Consider the following 25,379-nt stretch of genomic DNA (forward strand, 5'->3'; position numbering starts at 1 on the left):
ACACCTAGCATGATCCCTGTCTTCGTCTTTTTTCTTTCTTTTTTTTTTTTTTTTTTTTTTTTTTCTCCTACCACCCTCCAAGGATTTGCAGCCCTTCCCAGGGACTGGCAGCACTTTCTAGTCAACAAACCACATTTATTCTGCTCTGTAACCTCAAGAGGCTCGGTAGGCCTGCTGGGAGAAATGGCAACCTTAGCTTTGGGATACTGTCAACCACAAGAGCTCTTGGTTTGAATCTCAAGATAGCTCAGCTAGATGTGGCACTTGTTATTTTCTTGTGTTTGGGGTCTTGCTACTTCGCACTCCAATCCAGGAGGGGAGCCCTTGTTAAGTAGAGCAGAATTGGACTAAATAAACAGCAAATGTTTAGGAGCCTCAGGGCATGAAAAACTGAGATTCCCTTATCTAATTTAGTTGTAGCCTCAGGCTTTCCCTGAGTGCTTGATAGGAGAGAAACGGTGTGGGGGACCTGCTTCTTTTCACCTCTTCCTTGGCTTGCCTTCTGTGCATCATCAAGGATGAATGATACTGAAAGAGGCAAGAAGAGAGTATTTGGGTATGGGAGACTCAGGGCTTGATGGTGAGTTCCCAGAACTATGAAATACACTGCAGGTGGGCTCAGGGGCATAACCAGGACCTGCAGTAGGGAAGGGGTTAGGTTCAGTGAGCTCAGGTGAAGAGCCTTCATCATGTGCGCTAGAGGGGTGCAGTCATTATATCAGAAGTTTGGGCCCAGGAGAAATAAATAGGAATAGTTAAGGAAGGATCAGCCTGAAATGATCCAGACATGCAATAAAGTCCCAGGTTGCTGAAGGGGGAGGGAGTGAAATTCCTGCTCTCCTCAAAGCGAGTGAGTGATTAGCTCTAAAAGCCATGTGCCAACGCTCCTCCACGGCTGCCACTGCTCAAGATAAAATAACAGGTCATCTGTTGGAGCAGAGGTCCTTCCAGACTGAAGTCTAATTTCTGTGCTCCAGGGGCTTAAGTGCTGGTTCAAAGGTCACCAGGCAACACCAGTCGCCGAGCAAGGATGAAGCTCATTTTCAGTAAAAACAGAGCCCGCAGAGCAGGACCCCGCGCGCAGTCAATCACACGCGGTGCGTGTCTGCACAGTCTCAGCGGGGAAGGAGGTGGTTGGAGATCAATAGCGTAGACACGCGGTGCCAGAGCAGATGCTGGTTGTGTCACTGGCACAGAGATAGGGGCCTAACCTCACTCATGTAGCCAAAAAGCTTGAAGCGCAGACCTGCAGAGTAAACTTTAGGGGTTAAAGATAAGCCCAAGGGAAGACCCGTGGCTGTGTTCACTTGCACCAAAACTCTAGGACTTCATCCAGGAGACATGTTATAACTTCATAAATTGTGCCTTCAACCTGTCTGGTTGATGATTATCCCAGCAAAAGATGCTTGCAAGTAAGTGAAGATTTCACTGAGCTCTTCAAGCCATGCCCCCCCAAAACTAATACACACACACACACACAAACACCCCACAAAAAAACAACAACAACAACAACAACAAAACACCCACAACTTTTAAAAAAACCAGAAATATTCCTGTCTGTTGTTTGAAAGGACCTTTCATTTCAGTTACTTGACTCTAGTTACTTTTTAGTGGAAGAGCAACAGTTGATAAGGTTAATAGGGTGAAAGAGAGTGGGGAAAGCAGCACCTGAAGCACTACAGATATCCATATCTTCCCTGGGTGCTTGTCATGGTGGTGCCCCTGTCCTTACTGTAAAGAGGGTCAGCTGAGTCTGGAGCTGGGCTGGCAGAGCTAAAGCAATGCAAGGGTTATCACCATGCTGGCCTAGAAAATTAATTTATTTTTTTTTTCCCCAAATAGCATGGAAAAAGATGCAGATAAAGTAAAATGATAACCCTGAACCCCTTCATCCACTGAGTAAGGAGATAGTGAGAACCACCCAACAATTCAGTGTAGTACTTCTTTTAGAGGGCCAGATAAAATGCGTAAAATATAAACTTCGGGAAAATAAACTAAATAAGATGCTCAGGAACTTAAGGCCTGTTTTGGACTAGATGCTAGTCCATGTGTCACCTGGGCCTTGAACTTCCACCTTGTTCTCTTCACTCTGTTCTTTGCTTTTATTCTGGCAAATCAAGTATTTGCAGTCCTTGGCTGCCATTGGAAAAAAAAAAAAAAAAACTTTGGAAAAACCTTTTCCAGAAATAACCCACAAAACCCAAGAACCAGCACCAACACGACTGTAACACAAAAGCTCCCAGGGGCCTGCTGAGGTGCTCTACAAAGCATTCAAGTCTTTAAAATGTTTGCTCCTGGTAGGCACTGAGCGGCTTTTTTCCATAACAAAATGATCGATTTCACAGCTTTCAGCCAAAAGAGTCAAACAATCAAGCAGCAGTTGTACCTTAACAATTGCTAATATCTTTCAGCACCTAATGAATCTATGCAAGAAGGGCAGGTAAAGGACAGAAACAGTCTGCAGTTAACTCCTGCCCTCCCCTTGCAAAGATTTTTATCCCCTGCCTCCCAGTCTATGTTTTTACTGAGTGGCAATTAATTAAAAAGATCAAGATAGAAGAAAGATGGAAACCTTATTACTGGTGTTATATTTCCATACTAGTTTTGCCCAGGGAAAAAGTTTCCCAGGAGATTAGCTAATAGTTAAGCTATTAAAGGCTTCTAAACTGAAAAGGTTATTTGCAAGGTCAGGCAACTTTACTAAGCTGGTAGTTTCAAAATTATCCTGGGTTCCTTTACTAATTCATCGATCAAAATGACACGTTTTAAATTACAGATGAAAATGGAACAGATTTAAGTTCCCGTCATGTAACCCCTGCATGAAAACTACACATTACAAGCTTCTAACTGTAGTAATTTTTAAGTGAGAATGAAACATTTGTTCTTATTATGAAGTGCTGATTTACTACAAATTCACAAAGAGCTGAACCAGCCTTCACGCTGAAAACACACAATCTGCCCAGCACCTCTCAGATGTTTTGAGCAGTTAATGCAGTATTATTTCCCCACTAGCTTTAGTTATCTTTCAGATTCCCTGTCTAAAGATAGGCATGCACTTCCATAAGATGGGAAGCAAATATATGGACAGATGTAAAGGAGGGATCTTTCCATGGATTCGCCAACTTAAGCAGTAACAAAATTTCTTCATGGGAAGCCGAGAAATCTGCAGGACACAGCTGAAACCTGTCTACCCTACTCGGGTAGGTGTACAGGATTTCCAGCTAGATCAGTCATTCAGATTTGGATCTGCTTTGAACTTATATGTAATGCTAGGATTGTTATTTGTGGATAATTCCAGGCTGGGCACAATGGTTACTTTTGAAATGTCTTGCTTTGGGGAGGTGAGCATCTCCTCTGGGCAGGGGTGTGCAGAGGAACTTGTGCTCAGCCTTCTCCAGAAAGCAGGTCCTACAGAGTCTCACGGTGGTCACCCAGAAACAGGCCATTATTTTGAAGTATAAAAAAAATTAAATAAAGAGAGAGAGAGAATCCTAAGCATCAAAACCAGTCCTAGCACATAGGATGGAGATGTCCTCACATTAAATAAACAGCTTCCAGCCTAGCAGGGAACAGCCGGGAGGCCCAGACTGGCAGACCTTGAGGCTTCTGCATCCTGTGCACAACCCTGGAAGCTCCCAAGTGCCGCATCGCCCCCAGAGCATTGCTCCCATGGCCAGTTATGTGCTGTCAGAAATATGTGTGCCGTTTCACCGCCGGCTGCCTCGAACCGTCCAGTTTTGTGGGCAGCAGCGGCGGTGTTGCTTTTCTTTCCATCTGGCCCCTCTGCATCCTCCAGCAAAGGAGTCAGCACTTGCGGCCGCAGCTGTAGCAAAACCCATATGGCGAAGCTTGGATCATTTTCTTTCCCAGCCGAGGCATCTGGATCTGTGGCTTGTTCAGCTAATAGCCTTGCTGGCAGGGCTGCAAACAGCTCCGGAGCTAAATAGTCATGGGGAGGCTCGGGGAGGAGCTCACCTGTCCTACAGGGCACTTTTCATTCTTTCTTTTCAAAGGATGTGACTCATTGACATAAATTTCATAGCCATCCAGTGAAAAACGCTACTGGATAATAATGACCTCCTTTCAAAGTCTCTGCTATTGTATGTCCTACTACTTCAAGAATTGCTCCTGTCAAGATAATGTGTTTATAAGTTGTTTTTTTTTTTTTTTTTCCATCGTGAATCAGTTGCAAAATATTCCGGCAGCAGGACATATGGAAATCATATGAGGTTTTACTGCGTTACACTTGAAAGTGATCACTTGGAGAGTGTGGGCAGGACACTGTTTAATGCCTGACTGCCCAGGCTTCACCAAGAGGTGATGCACAGGAGGAGGGGAACCCAAAGCTCCTTGGTCTTTCATCTTTGGGGGATCGCTCAGCCATTGTGGCTGGAAGTGTATTTGGTGCTGCTCAAAAATCTTCCACTGAACTTTTTTCCAGGGAGGACGTGGGGTTTGGTTACACGAACACCATCTGTGTTTTCAAAACGTTTGTTTTTTCTATCGGAAACCGAAACCCCCACCGGTGAACAGCCTGGTTTCTGGATCCAAAGCCTGACAAGAGGATTTGTAACACCAGCGAGCACAACGTCACCCATCACAGAGGTGTCTCCTGAGCTGGCACCTCCCTGCTGCCAGGGAGCTGAAAACGGGAGGTGAACGATGACATGAGCAGGAGACTTTACCACCTTTCTGCTTCCATGCGAATACTGTGACTGAAATCCCTTTCTCCTAGACAAACTCCACCCTCAGGAGCATTACGCTTTATAAGATGGGGTAACAGACCCCATAGCACCGCTGTTACAGACCTGCTGTAGGAGCTGACTGTGGCTCTGATCGTTGTTTGTGTGGTGACTCCTCTGCGGCATACAAAGAGGCATTACCCCAGGCAAGCTCACGTTTGCTGTTTCAGTTTTTCCTTTGCTGTTTTGAAGGTGAACGAACTCTTGCACCCACGCAGAATTGAATGGGGAAAGAAAACGCCTCAACAGAGCTGATAGAAAAACAGTCCAGATCTCTGTGGGCAGAGGAGTAATCTGCTTTGCAGAAGGGCTGAGGCGGAGGGTGAAAGAAAGAGGGAGAACGAGAAGGAAGGATAGACATCTGCCATGCAGCTCCGGCACTTGCAGCAGAAGCAACGTGTTTGTTCAGACCAGAGCACATACTTGTTTACCCAAGCAATGCTGCTGTCACATGCCGCGCACCAAACAAAACTCTACATCAAAGTCTCTGAGCACTTGCTAAGCAGCAAGCATGGCCATTTGTCTTGTAAGGTTACATATATGCTATTTCACAGTGGAATGCAGTATGTTGTGCTGGAACACAGTGGCAGACGCCTCCAAACATGCTGAATGATGGAGTGTTTTTGTGCTGGGGGAAAACATCGGTTAGCTATTACACTGTGACCATCAGGCTTGCTTTGTTTCTTATTTAGGTCTCTCTGCTGAAGCTGTGACATTACAACTTTTCTCACTTGCAATCTCTTTTTATTATTATTTATATATATATATATATTTTATCAGGATGCACTTCATACTGGCACCTTTCTTAATGTCATCTCTGTAGTTCACTGGCTCAACCACTGGAACAAGAAATGGCCGAACAGATGCGTGTGTTCTGGTTGAAGATCATGAAGCCTGTAAATTGCAAGCTTTCTTTGGGAGACAGCATGTGGGTTATTATTAAACCAGAAAACATATGTGAATAATTGAGGAAAAGGATCCAGCATTTAGCTCAGAAAATGTGAAGTCAGCTTGCTGAGAATAATGTATCTCTGCATTTTGACCTGTTGCTGACAACAAATATATTTCACTATTACCTGGATAACAATGATTTTTTTTTCCTCATCTAAATGAAAGCCAGTTGAGAGAAGCTGGCAACAGACAAATGATGCTCATTCCACCCCTGCTTTTACTTAATGGCTGATATCAAGATCCTCAGCATTCATTGGTGACATTAGTATTAAAAACATATTTCTTATCTGGCTCTTTTATTCCTACAAATCGAGCATGGAAATAAATCTGTGCTGATGGAGCAGTGAGCACGCAGCCGTGGGAAGGAGGAGGCTGGCCCCAGGATGGAGCCCACCACGCTCTGCACCTGCCTGGTGCTCACCAGGCATCCTCTTCACCCAAGGACCTGCAAAATCCTAACCCTCGAGGGGCCCAAATGCACTGGACCCCATGGAGGGGGTTCCAAACCCAAAGGATAAACCCCAAGGACCCTGTTCAAGAGGACGTGGAGGGCCCCTTAGGTCGTTTCTCTGTGCTGCCATTGTGGGAGCACCAGGGTGGTGGGCAGATGATGCTCAAGGGGATTTGCAATATATATATGTGGATATATCAATATATCCGTATGTCAGTAAGTGGATGCAAGAAATAGCTAAGGGCAAGGTAACCCCTGGTAAATTCTGTGTGATTGTTGTTCTGAACAGCATTTGGTGCATGTGTGATATATGACCGCAAGCACCATCCTACCCGGATCAGTTCTCTAGGATTAAAATTATACAATGAATTAAAATTTCGTATGAAAATCTGGTTAATTGATCTGGTGAGTGCTGGAAAACATTACTCCCCCCTTTTCCCTTTCATCCTCAGAAAGGCTTTTATTGGGGCAGATGAGTAAGTGTTTCACAGTCTTTTCCATTATGGAGGAGGGATTTTTAACCACAAGTGTGGATGAGAAGAACTGAAATTTCCTTACCAGATTGGTTTAAGGTACTAAAAAATACCGTAATGGTTTTTAGTGTCATACAGGCAAGGTAGGACAACACAGTGAATCAGATGAAATTTAATGACAAGTGAAAATGTCAACATTGTTTACATTAACCAAACATGAGTTTGAGGTTATGTTTCTCCTCCAGTTTATCTGAATTTCTCTGTTTATTTTATTATGCGTCCTTGGGGCATGGACAAAGCTTTACCTGATTATCTGGAGCCAGCAAAGAAAGACATAACTTCAGGCTTCTTAAGATCTACAGATGAGGAACTTCGGAGTCCCGGCAGTGTGTGCAGAAACGATCAGGTAACGGCCGTGGGGGATTAGAGTATCTGGTGACCAGTTCTAACATTCACAAGAAAAAAAAAAAACAACCTCGTAATGACACCACCTAAGGACCAAATGGAAAAAGGCAGAGGGCTGGAAGGGGAAGGAAAGCACAGAGTGCCTCTATATGTGGTGCCATTTCAGAGATGGCTGGATCCTGTTGGTTTTCTCTTTGCAAAAGGCTTAGGTAAGGACATGCTGGGTTGTTTAGCTGCAGGAGGAGATGCCGTGCACCAGGAGATGAATCCCATCCCACTCTACTCAGTAGAGGTGAGGTGTCTCTGGGCGTCAAAAGCAAACGCTGAGATATTACAGCCTCTGCTCTGCAAGCTGCCTGGATTAGCAGGCAGTAGCATCTCCCTCCGCTTCCAGGATTACCCCAGAAAATAATGTGATATGGCATCTTCTATCACTGCCTTTTGCATTCAGCTCTACAAGGACAACATGGGACAAATTGATCATACGAGACTGATGAGGCCACTGGGTGAAGTTTGGGTGAAAACCGCATCCAGATTTAATACCAGCTTTGCCTTTGTACTCCAGCTGAAAGCACAACTGTATATTGCATGAGCATACTTAAAGCAGGAAGGTACTAACCACTTTGGAGCCAGGCTTTTTATGCAGTTTTTGTTTGTGATAGTTTTAATTTACTGCTGAAGTGAATCTGAGACTGATAATTTTTGTGATTTTTTACTGAGAAAAGACATTAAGCTACTTACTTTGGCTGCACTTCCTACCCTGCAGAAATTATTTATCCAAGCACAGCAGCAAAGTGGGTCAGGGGAGGGATTAAAAAAAAAAAAAAAAAGAAACTGCCCACAAAAATCCTGAATCCCTTGCAAAAGTTGGATTAAGGCTCAAGATACTGGATAAAAACCACTTGCCACCTTCTCCATTTCAAAGGAAAGGTGTCAGCTCAGGCAGCGACACAAAAAGGCTGCAGAGTTCGAGCTGCAAAATCCCACTCCCATGGTCTGCCAAGCTAGCCACAAAGCCAGCAACAGAGAGCAGGATTCATCTCTCAAAGCTGCTCAGCCATTACCTCAAAGGCACGTAAATCCCAAGGAGCGAGTCACTTCCTTGACTCCATGAAAACAGAGCAGAGAAAGCACTTGGGAAATGTGGGTGAGCATCAGTGCCCACGAGGGAGAGGAGTGGAGAAGGGAAGAGAAAGCTTTTTTTCCTGTGTTTTCTACCACTCGAGTTGAGCTCAAGTTGCAAAAGACGAGCAACCTAGGACTGAAACACGAGAGGAGCATGAGGTCTACCCAACAGCTTCCAGTAGCTCAAGGCTGCAGCAGAACCTTGGGGCAGATTCGTGCTCGAGGAAAAGTCAGTGCGGTGCAGCTGGGAGGGCTGCAAGCCACCTCCACCTCCTGTGCAGGCAAAGGAGGCGACAGCATTGTGGGGGGAACCCCCTGACCAAGGAGGTGGGACAACCACGGTGGAATTTTCAAAATTGCTCTGAGCAGAAGGAAGCCTGATCTCAGTGAGGTTAGTCAGTTTTATTCCCGGTATCAGTAGGAGCATCATTACTGGTGGTAGAGGCAGGCAGGGTATGGATGGGGACAGCGTACGCCGGATGGGATGCATCCGGGCAGGCTGGATGTGCTGCCTGCAGGAACCCAGCCCTGCCAGGAAATCTGGCCTTGATTAAGCCAACAAAGCTTGTTCTTAGGAGTGACACTGTCAGCGGCCTCCGTGGGCTATGTGGGCCATCGCAGACAGCCCTGTACGCGCTGTCCTCCTCTCCTTAGGCTCCGGGAAATGTCTCCAAATGCCAAGCCCATGAGTGGAAAAGGAGGACTGGACCTTCAGCTGGGAATGCTGGTAACTCTGGGGCAAGGAGACCAGTATTTGCAAAATAAAATTCCAGAATGACTCCAGATTGCCCTGATGAAAGCCAGATTTGTTGCCTCACTTCCATGTAAGTCAGCTGTTAGGCTGCTCCTTTTCCTTAGGTGTTTCCATGGCTACTTAATGAAGCCCTCCCAGCCTTCCTCACTTGAGAAGGAGGAATTTGGATAAGTTTGAAGAGCCCTGGAGGGGTAGAGAGGGAATAGCCGAGTAAATCTGGCTTCCCCTCTGATCATCCATCCGCCTTTCCCGACACAATAGACATGCTTTTGGTTTCCACGAAGTGATTGGAACCAGAGGTGAGACCTGTGGGCAAACTGGAAAACATTGCTCGGCTCATCCCATGCAAGCTTTCCTCACTGAAACATTTCAAAACCAAGCCGTGTGGCACGGAGCTGCCTCAGATTGCTCGCAGATGTCAGGATGAAGCAAAGAAGTTCATATCCGGCTGCGAGGGAAAGGTCACTGAGGAGCACAGCTCGTGGCAGTCTCCACCGGTGCCTGCGTACCCATCAGACGTGACGAAAGGGACATTTGCCACGCAGGCAGCACATTTTGCAACTCCGACTTCTGTTAGGGTGAGGCTAGGTGTAAGTGTGTACTCAACCTCAGCCACCCTCTGCCTTCCCAAACATTTTTCAAGTCTTTTTTTTTCCCTGACATTTTCGAAGATCTTCAAGGTGGGTGATGTCTGAAGTGGCTGATTGTGCAAACGCGGCATGGCAGACGGTTCATGTGGGAACACGCGCAGCTGGAGGAGCCGTGGGGTTATATATTTTGCAGTGTTTGGACTGTTTGTGTGCGTAGCCTGAGTCAGCAGTCTGTGTTTTCTCCCAGGCAAGAAGAGATATTTCATGCAAGCTTCGCCATCCTGTTCTTGTTTCCTGTGTATAAGAAATGACCTGAAGGCGGAGAAGGAGACAATGCAGAAAACTGCGGTGCGTGAAGGGCACAAATAAGCCAGGAACATTTCAAAACAAAGCTTTTCATCATCTGACTTATTTAGCAGCAGAAGAGCTGGGGAAAAGGAGGGAGTTACTGGCCTGCTGTGGAGACACTGGGATCCAGCAGGGAAAGGCAGTTGTCACTTAGCCACAGCGAGGAAGAGGAAGCCAAATCTTCCTGCTGGAGCAGCGTGTGCACTGCTTTGGGGGTGGGTGATGCTTGGGAGCAGGGTGACCAGCTGGTGAGTGCCTCTGCTCGGCCCTGCAGGATTAGGCAAGCAAGTGGCTGCTTCTGTGCCCCAGGAAGGCAAGGAGGTCCCATCGCCACGGCTGGTATGTGTCCTGGCTCATCCCCTGCACAAGGGTTTGTGGATTCGTTCCTGAAGCCTGTCCTGAAGACAGGGGTTCAGGAGTTTTGAAGACTACTGAGTGCCTATGCCTCTGCCAAAGCAGTATATCCACAGCACTGTGGGTGCCACCTGTCACCACCACTGTTCCTGATATCAATCTTAGTGCCCCTCCTCCTTCCACTGCATGCACGAATCCTTTAAAAATCCAGTTTTGAGGACATATGTATTCCATTTTTTTATAAACAAAATGACTTAAAAAAACTGTTCATGACATACATCAGTGAAGTACTTTCCATTCCTAGAAATTATTCTATAAAATTCAGCTCAGCTTTTGAGGGTCTGACTATCGAAAAGGCTAACGCACAGCCTGACTTTGAGCCAGTCGAAGCTCAACACCTCGGAAAACTCAGCCTCGACTCCTCTGGGAAGCAGAAGCTGAACAGGCCACATGTGAGCTACCGGAGTCCTCCTCTGGAGGAGATGCAGAGCTGGTATCTGGATCACACATGGCCGGGACCATCCCGGTGGAGGCTTGCAGAGCTGTGTGTTGCACCCTGGTAGACTGGCCTGAATTTCAGCCAGGAATTCATGTTACCGGGGTCTGGAGCTAGCCTCTTCTGCTGGCAAAACTTCACCCCATCAGTGACTCCTTCAGTACTTTTACCCTTCTTCTTGTATGTGCCTGTTTCAAGAGTACTACAGATCAAGAACTCTTCCTCAGATGAATTGCTCCATGCCCAGAATTTGTCGCTGCTTTGGGTCAACAGAAAAAATGACGCCAAACATTCATCATCATTATCGTAATTATTACTGTGATTGCTGCTCTTTGCCAGCAGAAGTTTCTCACAAAGTAAATACCTAATAAACTACCAATAAATATAGTTTGCTTCCTCTTAAAAAAAAATAAAATAATTTCCAACAGGAATAGCACGTATTTCTTGCTAGCTTGTCTGGTGTGGGCTCAGAGCCATGTCCACGGGAATAAGTGGCACACTTGTATGAGTACCAGCACCGGGCTCTGTATAACGTGAGTGAAAACAGCAAAAGGTAACCGGGAAATAAATGTCAGCAGTGCTTCTAATCATCATGGGCCTCCTTTGACGCATGTTTTTAATTACTTTAAAAAAAAAAAAAAAAAAGGAAAGAAGAGAAATAAAACCAGTTATGAATAATCTAATAAGCTTACCAACCACCTGTGAAACGTGGCTTCCCAGCTGCACAAAATCAGATGCAAGAATATAAAACAGAGCATTCTCCGAGGCAACACACATTCACATTAGATGCACGTCATGCCAAAGCTACAGAAGAAAAATGCATTAATGCCATTTCTGGCTCATGGTGCACATGCCACTCTGTAAAAGTATCTTGGAGGAGTGTTTATGTAAGGAACAGAGAATCTGCTTTAAAGTCAAAGGTGGAAGGGGGAAGATGGAAGAGGGGAACCTGCTCCTTGGCATCATTTCAAATGAAAAAACGACATCATCAACAAAATCCCACATAGCATTAATTTGAGGGATTGCAGTCCAGCAAGCAAAATTACTCAAGAATAATTAAGCGTGTTTCCTTGGTATAAAGATATTCAGGAGTAGGTGCTCAAGCAAAGTTTGAGGCGGCTTTATTCAAGAAGTAATTTGTTTTCCCACTAAGAAAAGAGGGTTATGGTTCACTGCATTTTGGAGCCACTCAGCAAATGTCCTCACGATGCTATTTTTCATGGGAAAGAGCTGTTTCATGGAGGGAAAAAGTTAACATCCCGACATGGAGGGAAAAGAAGTGAACTGTATTTCCAAGGCCGTTTTGACATGTTTTCCTTCTGCACAGAACCAGACTTCAAATACAGCTTCTTAACCACGACAGCTAAGTGACCCACCCAGAGAACTCTTTTTCCACAAACAATATAACGTCGGGAGAAGGAGTCTGAGAGGAAAAGCAAACAGTCCTTAAAGCAACTACTTTATTTGGATAGTTCTGAACCACTGGCATTGGGGGCAGGTTTTAAGTCAGTGGGTGTGAGGAGAGGAAAGCTCATGGTTTTGATTTGAAGTAGCCACATCAAACCCTGTTTCAGTGAATGGAATGGCAGTATTTTGAAAAATATATCCTTCTTAAGGGGATGTTAGGGAAAACAATCCCAGGGCCTGATGAATGACAAAAGCCAACATGTTGGCTGAGGGGAAAAAAAAAAAAATGTGTCTGGAAGTGAGATAGTTGGGTAAATAAAAGGTGTACCTTCCCTGGCCAGAGCAATGTCCTCTCATCCTGTCCAGCTACCACCTATTAGCCAAGTACCCAAACCATTTCTGATGCAGCAGTGATGGGTGAGACACAAACCTGCACCTGAAGCAACAAAGATATCGGAAGTGTCTGCCAGGCAATTAGGGCATCTATTGCAGTGTCTTCTAGCCTTTGACTTCAGCTTTCCCATGCACTCCTGATAACCAGATTATAAACTTTGTGTTTTTTAAGGTGATGGAGTCTCGCTTCCCATGCTACCAGAACATTACACCTCTCCCAGATGGCTGCTCTGTGGCCCAAAGGAGACTTTACTATTATTATTATTCTTTGTGAACAACTTTGAACACGGGTGAAGAAAAGCAATGTGAGACTTCAGGCAGCTATTCTGCTTTTCTGGGAAAGCAGGGGAGGCATGCAAAGAGCAGCAAAGGACGAAGGATGGGTGATATCCCTATCAAAGTCCAAGAGTGGGGCAGGTGGCCACAGTGTGGCCGGAACAGCCAAGGGCCCACATGCCAGAGCTGTCTCCAACAGGCCATGAAGTTTCTGGCAGAGACAGCCAGAAATCAGCAGTGCACTTCCACGAAGGTTTCTGAGGTCTGGAAATGTGTTTTCATTCTGGTGTGGAACAAGAACCAAACTTTTCAAACCCCAAAATGTTTTTTGTAGTTGTTGTTGTTATTGTTGCCATTGAAACATCTGTTTTCAGATTGAGAAGATCAGGGTTCTCATTTAGATCCTTCTCCACTTATAAATTGACCCCAGAAACTCTGAAAACTTTCCCATGGAAATATTATTAATGGGACTATTTCACTGTGAGACATTTTGGTTTGGATGAAGCAGCATTTTCCAACAACAATGACAACAAATCTTATTAAAATTTTCGAGTTGCTCCAGTCTCAACAGCACCAAGTGGGGTGTTTTTTTTGAGCATCTTTAGGTCCTAAAGCAAAAAATATGCAACAACAATGTGAGATTATTGTCACCCATCAGATAGGCAGTAATACAATATTCACTTTGCGTATCTGTAACGACTTTACATCAATGGATCTTTGTTTCCAATAAATCTCTTACAAAAATGGGAAAAGGAAAATGCCATGAAATACCTCCATACCAGGCTCTCAATGCCATTCAGCAAGGATGCATTTTGGTCATTAATCACCCACATTTAGGCAAGCAGTTAGAAAAGCCCAGCTGTTCCAGGCCACAAAGCTTTCCTTTATTACATTAGTGTCTCCCTGCTAACAAGACAACTTTAACACATGATCTCCAAGAAGGGCCACAGTGCTTTATTCCCAGAGTAGTCATGGTGGCATTGTTTAAGATCGAAAAGTTCATACACTTAATGCCTTTTAAAAATCCCAGTTCAGCCTAATTATCTTCTGAAGGGTTTTGTACAGATGATATCTGATTTCACATCAGCACCGTGTTTACCCAGCAGCTCCCAGGACAGCCCGAGGTCTTCAGGGAGCATGAAAGTGAGCTCTTGTTTGCCCCTCCAAGCCTTCACAGACTGCACATGCTGCGAGCGGTTATGGATACCCCTCTCTGGAGATGCTCTTTTGGGATGGGGTCGGGTCCTGAACAAGCTCTGAGCTTCAAGCAAGTGGGATCTGCCTGATGTGTTTAACCTGTGCTTGGTGCTGTGTCCCATTGAAACACCAACGCCTTATTCCTCCCCTTCCTGGAAAACTGTAGTGCCAAGATGCTGCATTTCTTCTGCTTGTCTTTAATTAAACATCTTTTTTTTTTTGTCTTCTTTTTTTTCTTTCTTTCTTTTTTTTCTTTCTTTTTTCCTCCCTATGAATCAGCATCCTGGTACCGACCTTTTATTGCCAATACTCACACGCCCTTCTCCAGCAATGTGGTCCTCTCTGCTTCCCACCGCTCATCCTCCTGCTCACCAGCACATACCCACAGCTTCCTGAGCTGGGGAATCTGGTCCTCAGAGCCATTAGGGTGCTGCCAAGCTTCACCAGGCTGCCAAACACTTTCCAGGTAAAGCTTGGTGCTTGCTGTGCTGGATCCAGCCCATGAGCATCCTCCCATGGAGGACCACGCGAATTGTCCCCACCCCAGGGCTGGCGCTGCACGTCTGGAGCTGCTCGTGGCCGCCCCCTCTTTTGGCACCACCGCTCCCCATTGATGCCCCCCAGGGACTAAATTCACCACTTTTCAAACCCACAGCTTTGGAGTGGGTTTAAAATTTTCCCCAGGCACATTCCTACGGCCTCTAGTTTCCAAACTCTCAGGAATTTGCCACACAAACATGCTCCTTCCCTTCATTTGTTTCTTCCAAGTAATTAGATTGGGGATTGTTTGCTACCTGTCATACCTTGGTTTAAGCCGTTTGGGAACAAAGTGGGAAAAGAAAAAAAAAATTAGAGGCTCGAAGTGGATTAAGGCTGCTGATTGTAGTAACAAGAGGAGGTATTTTAATGACAGGTTTAAGACTTGCTAAGTAACTGCCATGAGGATTATGAATATATTTTGTAACAGGGTAATATTAACAGATAATCCTTTTTTTTTTTTTAAAAAAAAAAAAAAGAAAAAAAAAAGATGGCAAATGGACTTTTCAAAAGAAAAATAAACTGCAAAAACACCAAAAACCTTTCAAAATTCCACACATGGAAATTTTTCCTTTGAAAAGTTGACATCATTAAATATTTTCAGGTTACTGTCCTCAGCAGGATTACACTGGTGTGTCCTAATGTGAGTGAAATGGTGTTGATTTATACCACATTTAATTTGAGCATTTCTTAAATGAGCTAACAAGTTTCTTGACAAGTAGCAGCCTGGCATCCTCAGCTGCAGGGAGCGCGCCCGCGAGGAGCGAGCAGCCTTTCTTAGAAAACGAGCTCTTGCTCCTGAACAATGATGTTATTGATACCTAAATGTCATATGGAAATTTCGAGGACACTTGGGGCCTTTCTCCTTCCTGACTCTGTGAGACTTGATCTTAACCCTCGCCAAACTGAATCTCTGACCAGCCATCAGCTTTGGATTTGACCCTTTCTTTCTGCGTTCATCTCAAGGCAGTGAAGCAGTGAACAAAAGGCTTATTTTCATTCATTATCTGCAGCAGGAGTGCGCCGCCTTTAACACCTTCTCAGCTGTATGCACGTTTTTACATTGATAAGATCCATGTGGGCAGATCTCTGCTGACAACGGATGAGTTTCTGAGCGGGTGTTGGGGCTCTGCAAACCCAGCTGAAGACTTGGATGCTTGAGCCTGGTGAGGACGTGGCTGCTCAGGTGTCTGCCAGCCATAGTGCAGATCCAGCATCAACCGGGGAAGGAGTATGTCTGTTCTCTGGCCAGCAGCAATAATTGGCACCGATTTCCTTAATTTTTGTTTCAAATGCCATTTCTCTGGCCAGTAGCAATAATTGGCACCGATTTCCTTTTTTTTTTTTTTTTTTCAAATGCCATTTATTCAGGTTTCAAGAAGAGTTTAAGTGAATTTAGATATGAGTCAAAATGTTTCCAGGAGATGTTATAGGCTGTTGTATTTCACTTGAAGCTGAGCCTCACCAAGGCTGTTTTCTGTTGCTGCTGTGACGTTAAATTACATTTTGGGGCTGCAGAAGGGCTTTCTGAGATTAAGAAGAAAGGCACAAAAGCCAACTGTGAATTAAATGAAGGTGGGAAACAGAGAAAAAAAAAAAAAAAGGACAAAACAATCTGGACAGAACCTTCCTCAAAACCCACTGAGATCAGTGCAGGCTATTTCACTTACCCAGACAGGTTTTGCAGCAAGCCTGTGGTTAAATGTCCAGTTATGGTCTTTGTTTGGTCCATGGCCACAGAGAAGCAGAAACTGCTTTTTCTCCCATAGAAGCAGTTTCTTGCCAAGTATCCCCACACAAAGAAAACAAACACATGAGAAGGCACCATCACAGATACCTAGGGAGATAAGCTGCAAAAACATGTGCTCTGGGCAAAAGTGCAAGGTGCAGAATGTGAGTTCATGATCTACATGTGTTCTTCACTCTGCTTTGTTTATTTTCGCTCAGTTTTGATGTGTTAAATTAAGGGATAGTTCATGGCCGTAAGTCATCTTCTTGCTGTTGGAAGCCAAATAGTGGGAAGCAGGTATCTCGCACATCAGAGGCCAGCTGTTTCCCAGGGAGACTTCAAATGACTGGAGCAAGAACATGAGCAGTTGTTCTGTGGCTGAAAATGTTGAAGTGACTCCAAAGTTTTAGGAACAAAAATTGCCCTAGGTCCCAACTGCAAATTAGAAGGGGATGAGAATATCTGCTCCTCAAAGTGTTTCAGTTATTGAGAGCGTTTAACCACTGGGGCTGGTGCTGAGTTTTCATGATCCTTTGTGGTACAGTTTCTGCACCGAAGGCTTTGTCTGGAGCAGGACCGGCTGTACAGCACACCTGATGGTAAGTCCAAAAAGGTGATCCCAGCCTGTGGTCCAGGAGGAGGGAGCAGAAAGAAGGAGCTCCCGTACCTGCCTCTGCCCATGGGGAAAAGAGCCACATGCTAGCTGTGTCCCCACAGGCAGCTGCAGTGGGGCCATGCTCGGCTGTACTCTGCTCTAACATATCCTCTTGCCTTGTTTTCATACACGGGGGGTGTGGTGTGTGTGTGTGTGTGCAAAAAATGATCCAACCTTCCCCAGCCAGATCATTTCCGGCTAAATCTGTGAGTCAAACCAGCTTCTGGAGCACTGAAGCTCTGTGTGCAATGCACACAGGTGGAAAGGCACAAACAAAGTGAACCCACAGTCTGGAGAAGGGATGGGTGCTCTCAGCACTTACAAGTGGACAGCTGGATGTTTCTCTTTTCCTTTTCCAAGACAACTTTTCCCATGCAGCAGCTGACGATATTACAAAATTGCTGCAGTAATGGTCTGTAAATGCACATAAAGTCACCTACAGGAATTTTAGATAAAGTCATGGGGAAGTATTCTGCAGCTCCACAAGTCTGTCTGTTGGTCTCTGAGAACCAGCAAGCAGTTTTATGATGTGTGTTTGCACAGGGCTCATCATCTTATTGACTAGGACAACTTAGGGAGCAAAAAGAAAGAAAGGAAAAATCAAACATTCTACAGAATTTTCCCTTGCAACAGGGAAAAACCTGACTGTGCAGGACTCACAGTTACTGACATTTAAAATTCATCATCCTCAAAGTGTAGTGATCCTTGCAGTAAAATCAGTGGTAAAGCAGTAAAACCAGGGGTTGTCATGACCTGGCTACTAGTGCATCTGGCAAGCAAAAATAAGTAAGAAAATAAATAAATAAACAAGCAAATAAATAAAATTCACAAATAGATAGTGAACTTCTCAATTCATTATTTATTGCTGCAGTTATTCCCTGGCAGGGTTTCCAAGTGATGATTTCCAATGAAGTTTATCATGAGGACAGTTTTCCTCATAAAATTCCAGAAACAAGGTGTTCTTTCCTGGTTACTCACCATCCAGTTACCCAAGCAAGAAACAGGGTTTAAATCATCAGTGTCACACAGGGACTTCAGAGAAATTGAGCTAAGAAGTTTTTTTTAACGCTCTTCAGTCTCCAAAAGAGTTTGCATAAAATGCATACCAGTAATGAATGGTTTCAGGGACTCATCCATCAATGAAAAGAGGGGTTGAATTCATCTGTTAATTTATTTCCAATGAATAACCCAATCTGTTCAGAACAAAAGGAAGGACTTGCTATATTGTTTTTCTCAGCCATTTTGTATTTCTCCTTTACGTTCACCACAACTCATTGAAACCAACAAAGCCCCCAAGACAGAACCAACTACACCAGCAGTTGCATTGCTAATATACAGCTCAGCATCAAGGTTGTAGCTCTCCTGTATGTTTTCTCAAACGCGATTTGAAGGCATAATGTACTTTATTAACTGCAGACAGAATATTTCAATTCAAAATATTTTTTCTTAAGCTTCATCTTTTGAAATGGCAATTGGCGATATTCAAGCCACATGTTAGCCACTTGTTTTTAGGACAGAGGGTGTACCTCAGTACAAACCTTTCTCTGTTTCTTGAAAAAACAACAATAAAACACCCTCCGCCTTTTATCCACATCTGGCCGCAGCAAAAACAGTGACCCATGGAATTCAAAATTTCATACTTCAATGCTGCAGGCGAAGTCCAGAGGTTATTCTTGCTGTGTTTGTGAAAGATGTAGCGCTGTCAGGAGGAGAAGTGCTTATTGAAAAAACACATGGGGTTTCTGTTTCCAAAAATTATGGAATTAACCAGTGATAAAAGAATTTTTAATGCCCCCTAGTCATTCATGGGATTTAATAGGGAATGTCTCAGTTGCTAATTACAAGATAAGAGTAAGCAGTCCATGTCAGATCTCATGCATGAAGTGCCACCACCCCAGCTCAGCAGATCTGCGATGCAGAAGCAGTATCTCTCTAAGGGTCTGCAATTCCAGGGAGGCTGTTGAACATAAATTACAAAGCAATAAAGAGGATGATGAATCTAAGGCATTTTCCCAATGCGTCCATCCAAAACTGCCTTTCTCCATTTCTGAAGAGCATGAAATAAGGCTAAGGTTGGTCTGAACTGAGAAAGTGGGAGTTTTACTCAAATCCTTATTCTTGTTCCTACTTTGTCCAAGATAGCAACATGATGCAGTTACTAGAAATCCTGCATATCAGAGGTATGAGTCCAAAACAAACCATTATCATTTTATCATCCCTCTAACTTATCAGCGGATGTGCCCAAACTCATCACTCATGTTGCCTTCCTTTGGTGTAAAGGCCTCCTCAAATGTAAAGCTAGACAGTTTTGCAGATGGGAAAATACAGTCAGGCGAACACGTCTCTGGGGAAAAGAGATGTGAAAAGCCTCTGGCACCATTCCCAAATTAATTTTCACCAATGTGAAAGATAGCTGTACAGAAGATAGCTGTACGGTGGAGTTTTAAAGTAGGGCTTCCCAGATGTAAAATTGGGCAGTTTTGCTTCTCAGGCAGCCCTGCCTCTGCAGTGGGTCCCTGCACGGAGGTGCCAGCTGGTGTCGGGGTGCAGCAAAGGACAAGGAGCCACCCATCATGGTGAGCAGGTCCATGTTCTGCTTTCCCCCAGCGTCTCGGCTGTATCTTCCCTTCCCGTCGAAGGGAGAGGTCTGATTCCCAATCTAGTTTTGGCTGGCATGCAAATCCTATCATCTTTCATGTGTGTGCAGGGAGGGGGGACTTAACAACTTTAATGATCGCAGAAAGAAGTTCATCTGACAGTAGGACCTTTAGGAAGCACATTTCCTTCTGCCTTGCATGTGATTCTGAAAAACATTTGGTTGACATCTTTCTTTGAAGCTTCCCAATCATCCTACGTATCTACAAAACCCGAACAGCAAACCATTGACAGAACCACAGTTTCACAATATTTTGATTAAGGAACAACTCGTCCTCTCTGCTTTGATGCTTCCCTGTCTGTGTTTCCTGAAGGCAGGATTTCAACACTGAGAAGGCCGCTGGATCCCATCCATGTAAAAGGACGATGTTTTTTTTTTGTGGCCTGAGCTCAGGAAAACAACCTTAAAGCAGGGCACGAAGCAGGTACTTAAATGCTGTCTTTCTGGGTACAGACTTGAGGATGTTTAAGTCATTTCCTGACTCATCACCATAAAGTCTTAGAACTTGCCTTAACTACATCAAACGTGCTTCGAATAGATGCAGAATAAGCACAGTATCCTTATCCTTGTATTTGTGCTTTTACAAAGCATTATGCACTACAATAACCTTTGTAATTGAAACAGTGACAAATGAAACATAATAGCCTACCAAGTAAAAAATTGCTTTATATGTATAGTGTCATTGGCCATTCTTGTTAGAAGAAGGAAAGTCTGAGTAATAAATTCCCTATTATTTCTTTAAAACACCAAGCCAGATAATACACTGTATCTTATTAGTCATACGGGAACCATAGTACCATAGTAGAAGTATTTCCACGCAGATTGCCTAAGAGTTAACGTAGGAGAAAGGCAAAGCATACTGATGACACCAAGCCCATGTAGATAAATATCAGATGCTTTCCAACACCATCACATTTGGTTTATATCAGCAGTGCTGAATTCCTCTGTAATTCCCAAAATTGCATTCCAAGTAGTTGACATCCACATTAGCTGGATGTTAATCCAGTTAAAAATAAATGCAAATTTTGGGAAGAAAATGAACTCATATGTGCTTGGAAAACAAGCTATCACCAGTTTGCTGTCTTTTGGGAAGCATCAGCAATTTTACTTCCCCGTCCCTTTCAAGGCCATTTTGAGAGGGTTACTTGAAAAAGGTATTATAAAACAAAATGAAAAAAAAAAAGAAAAAAAAAAAAAGACAATGCCAGAAGAGAAATGACTGGCCAGCTCTTCTGAAGGCCACCTTCGTCCTCACCTCCTATCCAGGTCCTGTGGTTTGCCTAACGAAGTGAGGGGACTGGCCTTGCCATCCTTCGAGGTGTCTATCCCACACATGTAATGGATTTCTAGATGTGCCACCACCACTGCAGTGTTTTCCCAGTTGCAGAGAAATGTGGCGAATGAGAAGAGCTTTCCTGGTGAAGAATTGTAATCAACCTGGATGTCCTGCTTTCCCTGCTCCCCCAGGATGTGTTTGCCCATCACTCAGCCACGCTCTGCTCCCAGGGTTATCCATACTAGCACCATCTGCTGCGTCCCAGAGATATTACAGCCTCATTAAGTCACTTTTTAAAGCCTCCCTCTCTCTTTTAAACCGAGGGAGGAAGCATCAAAGGTGCAAGGGCTGTTTGCTCCCAGGTTCCTTCCAAGCAGAAGCTCCTGGTGATGACAGATGAGCCCGCTCCATGCGGCACTTGCTCCCCGGCCTTATTTTCTTGCCCAGTTTGCTCCCAAAGCTTCCCATGCAAAAATGCACAGTGGCATTTCCATGAGCCTGCAAGGGGGCTGGCCCATGCTGGGTTGGAGTCTGTGGCCCTGATTACAAGAGCTTTAATGTCCATTTCCCCACTCCTTTGATCCTGCCCATGGCATGCAGAAGAAAGGAAAATCTGGCTTTTGTCTGAAGCACATTTAACCCTGCTGCCCAGAAATGGGACCCTGTCAGTCAGTGGATTTCATGGGTGGGTGAATGAGATCACAACAATTTTCAGTTCATTAGAAATAAAAGGCCTTCCTAGTTCTTGCTTTAGACCTATTAGGATATTTATGCATTTAATATCGGACCTTAATGGCCACAGAACACAGTGCTGTTACTTTTATAAGACAAGCACAACCAGTCGCTAAATAACTCATCATCTCCTGAGCTGGGGTGGATTTCAGATGAGCTCCTGCTGCCCAGCTGGTACAAAATCCCCGATAATGGACCACAGATGACAATGCTGCAGCCAGGGGTCACCCGGGCGTTCTGCAAAATAGCTCAGCAAGCGCAGCCTGGGCGTTGGGATCGCGTGTCCCCATCTCCAGCAGGGAATTTCAGAGGGCGTTGATGTCAGGAGCAAAGCCCAGCCAGATGATTCTGTGATTTTATGAGATTTCCCCCCCACACACACACACACTTTTGGGACTTTCAGAATCTAGCCTGATTTGAAAACTTCTGTAGGATTTTTCCTCTTTGAAGAAATGACGCATTTGTCAGAAAAATGCCTGTGTGTCCCCATCTCTCTACAGCAGACACCAATTAAGGTTTCAACTATGCTGGCAGAGTTTCCCAGCAAACCAGTGCTGTTGTTGAACTGGGAGCTTGTCCTTTCAAATACATTCTTCCAAAAACCAGCTCAGCACTTGTTACGGGAGGGTCTGCAGCATTGCATCCCCTTTTGACAGCTTGCTACCAGAAGGAAAACCAGGGAACGCAACTCCATGGTTTGTCTGTTATAACCAGGCTGAAAGCAGGGGGGCCCAAAGCAGTCATGGCCAAGGCTGTAATGATCTCTGTGACAGATACGTGCCCATCTGAAACTTCCTGGACTTTCCTAGCTGATATTTTGTAATCGATCAGGTAAAGGGAAACCCAGGTACAGCCGGCTGCCAGACTTAAAACATTTCAGCCAGAAACCAGGTATGTTTTGAGCTGGGAGTGTAGCCATTCACCGGTGCTCTCCCAAGGAATCTGTTTGGCTCTTCATCACTTGAATATTTTCAGCCCAGGCTGGGTGTCAGTCCCAGCCCAGGTGGCTCTGACATTTCAGGTTCCCTGTGTGATGCAGGAGATGTCGAAGAGCCCTGTGATCTTGAAATAGAAAGCTCTAGGAGGGATCACATCTCAGAAGTAATTCGTCGATACGTCAGCATTGAATTAAGCTGGCACTCAAAGCTTCCTAATAAATCCAGCAAGTGTTAACATTTATTGATGCTAATTAAGACAGTGAATGTATGACAGCAGAAATGCTATGGTTACACAAGCAAAACTGAGCTTGGCACTATCCAGTGGTCTTAAAAGAGGTGAAGCCTAATCCTTGGCATAGCTCTGCCTGCCCTGCCTGACCTGGGGTGGGGGGAAGGTGTCCGCCAGCTTCGCCTTCTGCCCTTGCACAAGTGTCACCGACACAGAGAGGTGTCGCATCTCTCCCGTGTGTTCTCATTACAAATAGCTGAACCATCTGATTCATACTTAGCCTAATTATATTAATCCTAAAGCAAATAATCCCAGCTCTTACGCTGTCAGCATGTAATTTTGCCATTATTAGGAGTTCTCAGAAAATGCAGCTGGGAGGGAGCTGACGAGGTCATGCTGCGCGGCTGGTGCCAAACTCCAAACCCTTCCCGTGGGGCAGAGGTGCCACATGCGGCTACTTCTACACCAAGCAGTGGTGGCAAACCCCCAGAAATCCATGTCAGACCATCTCTACCTTTAACCCAAATCTCTTTTGCTGCAGATTAAGCCTGTGATTTCTTGCCTCATTCCCCAGTGGACACAAAACCAGTTTATTCCTTTCCTCTCCGCTAAAATATTTGAGTTATAATATCATGTCTTCCCCCTTGGTCCTCTCTGCTCAGAACGGCATGAGCTCGGTGCTTGCTCTCTTGTGGCAGAAATCACGATTTCTAGAGCTCTCGTCACTCCCTGCTGAACTCTCTCCAGGTCTTCCTTGAAGGCTGGATCGCAGAAGTTGGACGGTCCTATGCAGCTGAGGCTTTGCCAGCCCCAAGCACAGCAGAAGGGGTACGCCTAGGGGATAACAGATAGACACATATATGACACATGTCACTCTACTTTATGTGCCCCAGAGTGCTGTCTGTTTGTTTTTTTTTAAAGTCCTTTGGCAAATTGGACCATCTGTAAGGCATTTCTGGGACAGCCACCCCAGTCTGAGAACCTCTTCATCCCCTTTCTGAGGCAGGCTCCCAGCTCCTTGCCTGTTCTTTGCACCTGTTCTTGTGATATGCCAGCATCAGGGTTTTTTTTCTGCATTAAATAGCATCCTCTTTATTTCAGACGGAGCCTTACTTTCTCCAGAACATTTTGGGTTCTCATCTTGTCCATGAAAGGGCTTACAACACCTCTTGCCTTGTCATTGCCTCAATATTGTTGTGTAAAAATATTCTAGGTCCAAGAAAAAAAAAAGTTTTTTAGTTGCTTGTTGTTATTGTTTTGATAAAGTAACAAAGAGAAACCAAACACACACCCTCTGGCTTTTTCAAACCACCCCGAGTGCTGGATGTTGACATATCAGTGACCAGGCTAGATTTTCTCAAGACTTATCCTGCACCTCCAGGCTTTGGCTGGCTCTGATGGAAACATTGGAAGAGATGGTTATATTTATAGTAGTTCATTATTTCCACTTTCTTTCCCAACATTTACACATCTCTGAAAAGAATTGGACACATCCTCTGGGAGAGAACTCCAGCCTCGTTTTTATCTTACCCAAATCTGTTTGTTTGCTGCATTGAGCTAAGCTTAATACCGATGTAGTGTAAAACCAGGATAAACCCTAAAATTAATTACAATGTCTGCATTGTTGTTTCTAATTTTAATTCAAGCACCTCAGCAGAATGGGGCTGATCAGACCTAGAAGTATTTCTCTGCTGCCTTTGGAGGTAGCCCAAGTATAGGGGCAGCTTAGGTATGAGGAACAGGGTATTTTAGCTCAGACTTTACGACCTGGGCTATAGCTGAGCATCACAACATGGATTCCTCTACACAGCCCTGTCCTTTAATGCTGTCTTGCAGGGGCTGTGATGAATTTGGAGCATGGAGTGGGAGCAGGAGAGTTTGCAACTAAAGGAAAATAGAGCCAAGTATGACATTAGTAACACAATGAGGGAATAAGTGTTTGGAGAATGAGATCTTTAAAATAATTGCTCTCTGAATTATTAGTCCTGAAGACAGGAAAGTGTGCCTTATTTCAAGACAGAGCTTTATTTCCAGGCCTGAGTATTTAGGGCTGTTGCAACACCAGGGCCCCATTCTCCCTTGGTGATCATTAGGATGAAGGAGGACTTGTCCATCGCTGGGAGCAACAGGCCCCATGTGTACACACAGAGACAATAGTCTTGGGCTAATGCAGCTAAAACCAGCCCAGATTCAGAGTTTCCAAATCCTGATGAAACCCCTCAGTGCAATACCAAAGAAGATATCAAACCATCTGGGGCTCTGAATCCATTTCTTTAGCTCCCAGCAACCACGAGGACACTAAGGTCGAGAAGAGCCTTGCAGAGGGAGACGAGTTATGAACCTGATTTCAAAATAAAGTTGGGTCTGTTCATGAAGCGTTTGCCTGCAGTGTTAGCATGCAACAGCCTTGTGACCCATGTAGCAGGCACAAGCAACATGGACAGCAACCCATTCAGTAGAGGATGGTGTTTCACAAATAAATAAATAGGTGGGTTTTGACCTGTGGACTGCAGACCCATGAGGGTCCATGGATTATTTCCAAGAAGTCTGTGAAATGTAACTGAGGAAAGCCATTATCAGGTTTAAATGCATTGCGAAATGATCTGCATCTCCACCAGAGAATATTTAGGTGCCTGTTAAACAAAATCAAACCACGGAAACAGCC

General features: G+C 44.7%; 1 long non-coding RNA gene across 5 annotated transcripts in view; it reads left to right on the plus strand.

Annotated features, from left to right (window-relative positions):
• The window catches only part of LOC106032991 (uncharacterized), a 340,509-nt gene extending 319,768 nt beyond the window's left edge, over nt 1–20,741 (plus strand). For 3 of the 5 annotated variants that reach the window (XR_010833413.1, XR_010833415.1, XR_010833417.1), the window contains one exon: nt 4,187–20,741. This is a non-coding gene — a long non-coding RNA (uncharacterized lncRNA). The remainder of the gene's footprint in view (nt 1–4,186) is intronic. The other 2 variants (XR_010833414.1, XR_010833416.1) reach the window with 2 other exon arrangements.
• Nucleotides 20,742–25,379: the final 4,638 nt, after the last annotated feature.

Source organism: Anser cygnoides, chromosome 8 (assembly GCF_040182565.1).
Source record: "Anser cygnoides isolate HZ-2024a breed goose chromosome 8, Taihu_goose_T2T_genome, whole genome shotgun sequence".
Classification (NCBI taxonomy): domain Eukaryota; kingdom Metazoa; phylum Chordata; class Aves; order Anseriformes; family Anatidae; genus Anser; species Anser cygnoides.